Raw genomic sequence first — 11,250 nt, forward strand, 5'->3', positions numbered from 1 at the left:
TTAAATCAAACTATCTGTTAGCAACTGGGAATAGCAGATGCTGTAGGTATTTGTTGCATCACTTTAATTTACTCTGCAACTGACATGCTTCTATCTGAAGTGCACAGATTAAATAGAAATCTTTTTGCACCAGGGAATAGCAGGTGCTGTAAGATTTTATTGCATCCCTTTAATTTATGTTCAAGCTATCATGCTCAAATTTGAAGTGCAGTGAATCATTAAATCAAACTATCTGTTAGCAACTGGGAATAGTAGATGCTGTAGGTATTTGTTGCATCACTTTAATTTATGTTCAGGCTATCATGCTCAAATTTGTAGTGCAGTGAATCATTAAATCAAAGTATCTGTTAGCTCCTGGGAATAGCAGATGCTGTAAGTTTTTATTGCATCACTTTAATTTACTCTCCAACTGACATGCGTGAATGTGAAGTGCAGTGATTAATAAAAAATCTGTCTGTTAGTGCCTCTGAATCCCAGATGTTGTAAGCTTTTATTGCATCATTTTAATTTACTTTCAAGCTAACATTCTAGAATGTCAAGTGCAGTGCTTAAATAAAAAAAATTGTCAGATTGGTCTTTGATCATATTTGCTATGAATAGGCAATTAGAGTACGTGCTTAAGGCTTACGGCCACACCAGTTTGAGAACGCCCAATCTTATCTGACCTTTGAAGCTAAGCAACATTGGACCTGGATAGTACTGAGCTGGGACCCTACCTAGGAATACCAGCTGCTGTAGGCTTTTCTTGCATCACTTTAATTTACATTCAAGCTGACATGCTCAAATGTGAAGGGCACTGATTAATAGAAAAAACTATCTGTTAGCACCTGGGAATAGCATATGCTGTAGGTATTTGTTGCATAACTTTAATTTACTCTGCAACTGACATGCTTCTATGTGCAGTGCACAGATTAAATAGAAATATTTTTGCACCAGGGAATAGCAGGTGCTGTAAGATTTTATTGCATCCCTTTAATTTATGTTCAAGCTATCATGACCAAATTTGAAGTGCAGTGAATCATTAAATCAAACTATCTGTTAGCTCCTGGGAATAGCAGATGCTGTAGGCTTTTCTTGCATCACTTTAATTTACTTTCAAGCTGACATGCTCAAATGTGAAGTGCAGTGATTAAATAGAAATCTTTTTGCACCAGGGAATAGCAGGTGCTGTAAGATTTTATTGCATCCCTTTAATTTATGTTCAAGCTATCATGCTCAAATTTGAAGTGCAGTGAATCATTAAATCAAACTATCTGTTAGCAACTGGGAATAGCAGATGCTGTAGGTATTTGTTGCATCACTTTAATTTACTCTGCAACTGACATGCTTCTATCTGAAGTGCACAGATTAAATAGAAATATTTTTGCACCAGGGAATAGCAGGTGCTGTAAGTTTTTATTGCATCCCCTTAATTTATGTTCAGGCTATCATGCTCAAATTTGAAGTGCAGTGAATCATTAAATCAAACTATCTGTTAGCTCCTGGGAATAGCAGATGCTGTAGGCTTTTCTTGCATCACTTTAATTTACTTTCAAGCTGACATGCTCAAATGTGAAGTGCAGTGATTAAATAGAAATCTTTTTGCACCAGGGAATAGCAGGTGCTGTAAGATTTTATTGCATCCCTTTAATTTACTCTCCAACTGACATGCGTGAATGTGAAGTGCAGTGATTAATAACAAATCTGTCTGTTAGTGCCTCTGAATCCCAGATGTTGTAATCTTTTATTGCATCATTTTAATTTACTTTCAAGCTAACATTCTAGAATGTCAAGTGCAGTGATTAAATAAAAAAAATTGTCAGATTGGTCTTTGATCATATTTGCTATGAATACGCAATTAGAGTAAGTGCTTAAGGCTTACGGCCACACCAGGTTGAGAACGCCCAATCTCATCTATCCTTTGAAGCTAAGTAAATTTGGACCTGGATAGTACTGAGGTGGGACCCTACCTAGCAGTAGCAGCTGGTGTAGGCTTTTCTTGCATCACTTTAATTTATTTTCAAGCTGAAATGCTCAAATGTGAAGTGCACTGATTAATAGAAAAAACTATCTGTTAGCACCTAAGAATAGCAGCTGCTGTAGGCTTTTCTTGCATCACTTTAATTTACTTTCAAGCTGACATGCTCAAATGTGAAGTGCAGTGATTAAATAGAAATCTTTTTGCACCAGGGAATAGCAGGTGCTGTAAGATTTTATTGCATCCCTTTAATTTATGTTCAAGCTATCATGCTCAAATTTGAAGTGCAGTGAATCATTAAATCAAACTATCTGTTAGCAACTGGGAATAGCAGATGCTGTAGGTATTTGTTGCATCACTTTAATTTACTCTGCAACTGACATGCTTCTATCTGAAGTGCACAGATTAAATAGAAATCTTTTTGCACCAGGGAATAGCAGGTGCTGTAAGATTTTATTGCATCCCTTTAATTTATGTTCAAGCTATCATGCTCAAATTTGAAGTGCAGTGAATCATTAAATCAAACTATCTGTTAGCAAGTGGGAATAGTAGATGCTGTAGGTATTTGTTGCATCACTTTAATTTATGTTCAGGCTATCATGCTCAAATTTGTAGTGCAGTGAATCATTAAATCAAAGTATCTGTTAGCTCCTGGGAATAGCAGATGCTGTAAGTTTTTATTGCATCACTTTAATTTACTCTCCAACTGACATGCGTGAATGTGAAGTGCAGTGATTAATAAAAAATCTGTCTGTTAGTGCCTCTGAATCCCAGATGTTGTAAGCTTTTATTGCATCATTTTAATTTACTTTCAAGCTAACATTCTAGAATGTCAAGTGCAGTGCTTAAATAAAAAAAATTGTCAGATTGGTCTTTGATCATATTTGCTATGAATAGGCAATTAGAGTACGTGTTTAAGGCTTACGGCCACACCAGTTTGAGAACGCCCAATCTTATCTGACCTTTGAAGCTAAGCAACATTGGACCTGGATAGTACTGAGCTGGGACCCTACCTAGGAATACCAGCTGCTGTAGGCTTTTCTTGCATCACTTTAATTTACATTCAAGCTGACATGCTCAAATGTGAAGGGCACTGTTTAATAGAAAAAACTATCTGTTAGCACCTGGGAATAGAAGATGCTGTAAGTTTTTATTGCATCCCTTTAATTTATGTTCAAGCTATCATGCCCAAATTTGAAGTGCAGTGAATCATTAAATCAAACTATCTGTTAGCTCCTGGGAATAGCAGATGCTGTAGGCTTTTCTTGCATCACTTTAATTTACTTTCAAGCTGACATGCTCAAATGTGAAGTGCAGTGATTAAATAGAAATCTTTTTGCACCAGGGAATAGCAGGTGCTGTAAGATTTTATTGCATCCCTTTAATTTATGTTCAAGCTATCATGCTCAAATTTGAAGTGCAGTGAATCATTAAATCAAACTATCTGTTAGCAACTGGGAATAGCAGATGCTGTAGGTATTTGTTGCATCACTTTAATTTGCTCTGCAACTGACATGCTTCTATGTGAAGTGCACAGATTAAATAGAAATCTTTTTGCACCAGGGAATAGCAGGTGCTGTAAGATTTTATTGCATCCCTTTAATTTATGTTCAAGCTATCATGCCCAAATTTGAAGTGCAGTGAATCATTAAATCAAACTATCTGTTAGCTCCTGGGAATAGCAGATGCTGTAGGCTTTTCTTGCATCACTTTAATTTACTTTCAAGCTGCCATGCTCAAATGTGAAGTGCAGTGATTAAATAGAAATCTTTTTGCACCAGGGAATAGCAGGTGCTGTAAGATTTTATTGCATCCCTTTAATTTATGTTCAAGCTATCATGCTCAAATTTGAAGTGCAGTGAATCATTAAATCAAACTATCTGTTAGCAACTGGGAATAGCAGATGCTGTAGGTATTTGTTGCATCACTTTAATTTACTCTGCAACTGACATGCTTCTATGTGAAGTGCACAGATTAAATAGAAATCCTTTTGCACCAGGGAATAGCAGGTGCTTTAAGATTTTATTGCATCCCTTTAATTTATGTTCAGGCTATCATGCTCAAATTTGAAGTGCAGTGAATCATTATATCAAACTATCTGTTAACACCTGGGAATAGCAGATGCTGTAAGTTTTTATTGCATCCCCTTAATTTATGTTCAGGCTATCATGCTCAAATTTGAAGTGCAGTGAATCATTAAATCAAACTATCTGTTAGCTCCTGGGAATAGCAGATGCTGTAGGCTTTTCTTGCATCACTTTAATTTACTTTCAAGCTGACATGCTCAAATGTGAAGTGCAGTGATTAAATAGAAATCTTTTTGCACCAGGGAATAGCAGGTGCTGTAAGATTTTATTGCATCCCTTTAATTTACTCTCCAACTGACATGCGTGAATGTGAAGTGCAGTGATTAATAACAAATCTGTCTGTTAGTGCCTCTGAATCCCAGATGTTGTAAGCTTTTATTGCATCATTTTAATTTACTTTCAAGCTAACATTCTAGAATGTCAAGTGCAGTGATTAAATAAAAAAAATTGTCAGATTGGTCTTTGATCATATTTGCTATGAATACGCAATTAGAGTAAGTGCTTAAGGCTTACGGCCACACCACGTTGAGAACGCCCAATCTCATCTGACCTTTGAAGCTAAGTAAATTTGGACCTGGATAGTACTGAGGTGGGACCCTACCTAGGAGTAACAGCTGGTGTAGGCTTTTCTTGCATCACTTTAATTTATTTTCAAGCTGAAATGCTCAAATGTGAAGTGCACTGATTAATAGAAAAAACTATCTGTTAGCACCTAAGAATAGCAGCTGCTGTAGGCTTTTCTTGCATCACTTTAATTTACTTTCAAGCTGACATGCTCAAATGTGAAGTGCAGTGATTAAATAGAAATCTTTTTGCACCAGGGAATAGCAGGTGCTGTAAGATTTTATTGCATCCCTTTAATTTATGTTCAAGCTATCATGCTCAAATTTGAAGTGCAGTGAATCATTAAATCAAACTATCTGTTAGCAACTGGGAATAGCAGATGCTGTAGGTATTTGTTGCATCACTTTAATTTGCTCTGCAACTGACATGCTTCTATGTGAAGTGCACAGATTAAATAGAAATCTTTTTGCACCAGGGAATAGCAGGTGCTGTAAGATTTTATTGCATCCCTTTAATTTATGTTCAAGCTATCATGCTCAAATTTGAAGTGCAGTGAATCATTAAATCAAACTATCTGTTAGCAACTGGGAATAGTAGATGCTGTAGGTATTTGTTGCATCACTTTAATTTATGTTCAGGCTATCATGCTCAAATTTGTAGTGCAGTGAATCATTAAATCAAAGTATCTGTTAGCTCCTGGGAATAGCAGATGCTGTAAGTTTTTATTGCATCACTTTAATTTATTCTCCAACTGACATGCGTGAATGTGAAGTGCAGTGATTAATAAAAAATCTGTCTGTTAGTGCCTCTGAATCCCAGATGTTGTAAGCTTTTATTGCATCATTTTAATTTACTTTCAAGCTAACATTCTAGAATGTCAAGTGCAGTGCTTAAATAAAAAAAATTGTCATATTGGTCTTTGATCATATTTACTATGAATAGGCAATTTGAGTAAGTGTTTAAGGCTTACGGCCACACTAGTTTGAGAACGCCCAATCTCATCTGACCTTTGAAGCTAAGCAAATTTGGACTTGGATAGTACTGAGGTGGGACCCTACCTAGGAATACCAGCTGCTGTAGGCTTTTCTTGCATCACTTTAATTTACATTCAAGCTGACATGCTCAAATCTGAAGTGCACTGATTAATAGAAAAAACTATCTGTTAGCACCTAAAAATAGCAGCTGCTGTAGGCTTTTCTTGCATCACTTTAATTTACTTTCAAGCTGACATGCTCAAATGTGAAGTGCAGTGATTAAATAGAAATCTTTTTGCACCAGGGAATAGCAGGTGCTGTAAGATTTTATTGCATCCCTTTAATTTATGTTCAAGCTATCATGCTCAAATTTGAAGTGCAGTGAATCATTAAATCAAACTATCTGTTAGCCACTGGGAATAGCAGATGCTGTAGGTATTTGTTGCATCACTTTAATTTACTCTGCAACTGACATGCTTCTATCTGAAGTGCACAGATTAAATAGAAATCTTTTTGCACCAGGGAATAGCAGGTGCTGTAAGATTTTATTGCATCCCTTTAATTTATGTTCAAGCTATCATGCTCAAATTTGAAGTGCAGTGAATCATTAAATCAAACTATCTGTTAGCAACTGGGAATAGTAGATGCTGTAGGTATTTGTTGCATCACTTTAATTTATGTTCAGGCTATCATGCTCAAATTTGTAGTGCAGTGAATCATTAAATCAAAGTATCTGTTAGCTCCTGGGAATAGCAGATGCTGTAAGTTTTTATTGCATCACTTTAATTTACTCTCCAACTGACATGCGTGAATGTGAAGTGCAGTGATTAATAAAAAATCTGTCTGTTAGTGCCTCTGAATCCCAGATGTTGTAAGCTTTTATTGCATCATTTTAATTTACTTTCAAGCTAACATTCTAGAATGTCAAGTGCAGTGCTTAAATAAAAAAAATTGTCAGATTGGTCTTTGATCATATTTGCTATGAATAGGCAATTAGAGTACGTGTTTAAGGCTTACGGCCACACCAGTTTGAGAACGCCCAATCTTATCTGACCTTTGAAGCTAAGCAACTTTAGACCTGGATAGTACTGAGGTGGGACCCTACCTAGGAATACCAGCTGCTGTAGGCTTTTCTTGCATCACTTTAATTTACATTCAAGCTGACATGCTCAAATGTGAAGGGCACTGATTAATAGAAAAAACTATCTGTTAGCACCTGGGAATAGCATATGCTGTAGGTATTTGTTGCATCACTTTAATTTACTCTGCAACTGACATGCTTCTATGTGAAGTGCACAGATTAAATAGAAATCCTTTTGCACCAGGGAATAGCAGGTGCTTTAAGATTTTATTGCATCCCTTTAATTTATGTTCAGGCTATCATGCTCAAATTTGAAGTGCAGTGAATCATTATATCAAACTATCTGTTAACACCTGGGAATAGCAGATGCTGTAAGTTTTTATTGCATCCCCTTAATTTATGTTCAGGCTATCATGCTCAAATTTGAAGTGCAGTGAATCATTAAATCAAACTATCTGTTAGCTCCTGGGAATAGCAGATGCCGTAGGCTTTTCTTGCATCACTTTAATTTACTTTCAAGCTGACATGCTCAAATGTGAAGTGCAGTGATTAAATAGAAATCTTTTTGCACCAGGGAATAGCAGGTGCTGTAAGATTTTATTGCATCCCTTTAATTTACTCTCCAACTGACATGCGTGAATGTGAAGTGCAGTGATTAATAACAAATCTGTCTGTTAGTGCCTCTGAATCCCAAATGTTGTAAGCTTTTATTGCATCATTTTAATTTACTTTCAAGCTAACATTCTAGAATGTCAAGTGCAGTGATTAAATAAAAAAAATTGTCAGATTGGTCTTTGATCATATTTGCTATGAATACGCAATTAGAGTAAGTGCTTAAGGCTTACGGCCACACCAGGTTGAGAACGCCCAATCTCATCTGACCTTTGAAGCTAAGTAAATTTGGACCTGAATAGTACTGAGGTGGGACCCTACCTAGGAGTAGCAGCTGGTGTAGGCTTTTCTTGCATCACTTTAATTTATTTTCAAGCTGAAATGCTCAAATGTGAAGTGCAGTGATTAATAAAAAAAACTATCTGTTAGCATCTGGGAATAGCAGATGCTGTAGGTATTTGTTGCATCACTTTAATTTACTCTGCAACTGACATGCTTCTATCTGAAGTGCACAGATTAAATAGAAATCTTTTTGCACCAGGGAATAGCAGGTGCTGTAAGATTTTATTGCATCCCTTTAATTTATGTTCAGGCTATCATGCTCAAATTTGTAGTGCAGTGAATCATTAAATCAAAGTATCTGTTAGCTCCTGGGAATAGCAGATGCTGTAAGTTTTTATTGCATCACTTTAATTTACTCTCCAACTGACATGCGTGAATGTGAAGTGCAGTGATTAATAAAAAATCTGTCTGTTAGTGCCTCTGAATCCCAGATGTTGTAAGCTTTTATTGCATCATTTTAATTTACTTTCAAGCTAACATTCTAGAATGTCAAGTGCAGTGCTTAAATAAAAAAAATTGTCATATTGGTCTTTGATCATATTTACTATGAATAGGCAATTTGAGTAAGTGTTTAAGGCTTACAGCCACACTAGTTTGAGAACGCCCAATCTCATCTGACCTTTGAAGCTAAGCAAATTTGGACTTGGATAGTACTGAGGTGGGACCCTACCTAGGAATACCAGCTGCTGTAGGCTTTTCTTGCGTCACTTTAATTTACATTCAAGCTGACATGCTCAAATCTGAAGTGCACTGATTAATAGAAAAAACTATCTGTTAGCACCTAAGAATAGCAGCTGCTGTAGGCTTTTCTTGCATCACTTTAATTTACTTTCAAGCTGACATGCTCAAATGTGAAGTGCAGTGATTAAATAGAAATCTTTTTGCACCAGGGAATAGCAGGTGCTGTAAGATTTTATTGCATCCCTTTAATTTATGTTCAAGCTATCATGCTCAAATTTGAAGTGCAGTGAATCATTAAATCAAACTATCTGTTAGCAACTGGGAATAGCAGATGCTGTAGGCTTTTCTTGCATCACTTTAATTTACTTTCAAGCTGACATGCTCAAATGTGAAGTGCAGTGATTAAATAGAAATCTTTTTGCACCAGGGAATAGCAGGTGCTGTAACATTTTATTGCATCCCTTTAATTTATGTTCAAGCTATCATGCTCAAATTTGAAGTGCAGTGAATCATTAAATCAAACTATCTGTTAGCAACTGGGAATAGCAGATGCTGTAGGTATTTGTTGCATCACTTTAATTTGCTCTGCAACTGACATGCTTCTATGTGAAGTGCACAGATTAAATAGAAATCTTTTTGCACCAGGGAATAGCAGGTGCTGTAAGATTTTATTGCATCCCTTTAATTTATGTTCAAGCTATCATGCTCAAATTTGAAGTGCAGTGAATCATTAAATCAAACTATCTGTTAGCAACTGGGAATAGCAGATGCTGTAGGTATTTGTTGCATCACTTTAATTTACTCTGCAACTGACATGCTTCTATGTGATGTGCACAGATTAAATAGAAATATTTTTGCACCAGGGAATAGCAGGTGCTGTAAGATTTTATTGCATCCCTTTAATTTATGTTCAAGCTATCATGCTCAAATTTGAAGTGCAGTGAATCATTAAATCAAACTATCTGTTAGCAACTGGGAATAGTAGATGCTGTAGGTATTTGTTGCATCACTTTAATTTATGTTCAGGCTATCATGCTCAAATTTGTAGTGCAGTGAATCATTAAATCAAAGTATCTGTTAGCTCCTGGGAATAGCAGATGCTGTAAGTTTTTATTGCATCACTTTAATTTACTCTCCAACTGACATGCGTGAATGTGAAGTGCAGTGATTAATAAAAAATCTGTCTGTTAGTGCCTCTGAATCCCAGATGTTGTAAGCTTTTATTGCATCATTTTAATTTACTTTCAAGCTAACATTCTAGAATGTCAAGTGCAGTGCTTAAATAAAAAAAATTGTCAGATTGGTCTTTGATCATATTTGCTATGAATAGGCAATTAGAGTACGTGTTTAAGGCTTACGGCCACACCAGTTTGAGAACGCCCAATCTTATCTGACCTTTGAAGCTAAGCAACTTTAGACCTGGATAGTACTGAGGTGGGACCCTACCTAGGAATACCAGCTGCTGTAGGCTTTTCTTGCATCACTTTAATTTACATTCAAGCTGACATGCTCAAATGTGAAGGGCACTGATTAATAGAAAAAACTATCTGTTAGCACCTGGGAATAGCATATGCTGTAGGTATTTGTTGCATCACTTTAATTTACTCTGCAACTGACATGCTTCTATGTGAAGTGCACAGATTAAATAGAAATCCTTTTGCACCAGGGAATAGCAGGTGCTTTAAGATTTTATTGCATCCCTTTAATTTATGTTCAGGCTATCATGCTCAAATTTGAAGTGCAGTGAATCATTATATCAAACTATCTGTTAACACCTGGGAATAGCAGATGCTGTAAGTTTTTATTGCATCCCCTTAATTTATGTTCAGGCTATCATGCTCAAATTTGAAGTGCAGTGAATCATTAAATCAAACTATCTGTTAGCTCCTGGGAATAGCAGATGCCGTAGGCTTTTCTTGCATCACTTTAATTTACTTTCAAGCTGACATGCTCAAATGTGAAGTGCAGTGATTAAATAGAAATCTTTTTGCACCAGGGAATAGCAGGTGCTGTAAGATTTTATTGCATCCCTTTAATTTACTCTCCAACTGACATGCGTGAATGTGAAGTGCAGTGATTAATAACAAATCTGTCTGTTAGTGCCTCTGAATCCCAAATGTTGTAAGCTTTTATTGCATCATTTTAATTTACTTTCAAGCTAACATTCTAGAATGTCAAGTGCAGTGATTAAATAAAAAAAATTGTCAGATTGGTCTTTGATCATATTTGCTATGAATACGCAATTAGAGTAAGTGCTTAAGGCTTACGGCCACACCAGGTTGAGAACGCCCAATCTCATCTGACCTTTGAAGCTAAGTAAATTTGGACCTGAATAGTACTGAGGTGGGACCCTACCTAGGAGTAGCAGCTGGTGTAGGCTTTTCTTGCATCACTTTAATTTATTTTCAAGCTGAAATGCTCAAATGTGAAGTGCAGTGATTAATAAAAAAAACTATCTGTTAGCATCTGGGAATAGCAGATGCTGTAGGTATTTGTTGCATCACTTTAATTTACTCTGCAACTGACATGCTTCTATCTGAAGTGCACAGATTAAATAGAAATCTTTTTGCACCAGGGAATAGCAGGTGCTGTAAGATTTTATTGCATCCCTTTAATTTATGTTCAGGCTATCATGCTCAAATTTGTAGTGCAGTGAATCATTAAATCAAAGTATCTGTTAGCTCCTGGGAATAGCAGATGCTGTAAGTTTTTATTGCATCACTTTAATTTACTCTCCAACTGACATGCGTGAATGTGAAGTGCAGTGATTAATAAAAAATCTGTCTGTTAGTGCCTCTGAATCCCAGATGTTGTAAGCTTTTATTGCATCATTTTAATTTACTTTCAAGCTAACATTCTAGAATGTCAAGTGCAGTGCTTAAATAAAAAAAATTGTCATATTGGTCTTTGATCATATTTACTATGAATAGGCAATTTGAGTAAGTGTTTAAG

General features: G+C 36.1%; 2 pseudogenes; both read left to right on the forward strand.

The window, feature by feature from the left end:
* Positions 1-5,572: 5,572 nt before the first annotated feature.
* Positions 5,573-5,691, forward strand: LOC145645124 (5S ribosomal RNA; annotated as a pseudogene).
* A 2,502-nt stretch (positions 5,692-8,193) lies between these two features.
* On the forward strand, positions 8,194-8,312 carry LOC145645321 (5S ribosomal RNA; annotated as a pseudogene).
* Positions 8,313-11,250: the final 2,938 nt, after the last annotated feature.

Source organism: Electrophorus electricus, chromosome 13, assembly GCF_041902795.1.
Source record: "Electrophorus electricus isolate QZ-2024a chromosome 13, ASM4190279v1, whole genome shotgun sequence".
Taxonomy (NCBI): domain Eukaryota; kingdom Metazoa; phylum Chordata; class Actinopteri; order Gymnotiformes; family Gymnotidae; genus Electrophorus; species Electrophorus electricus.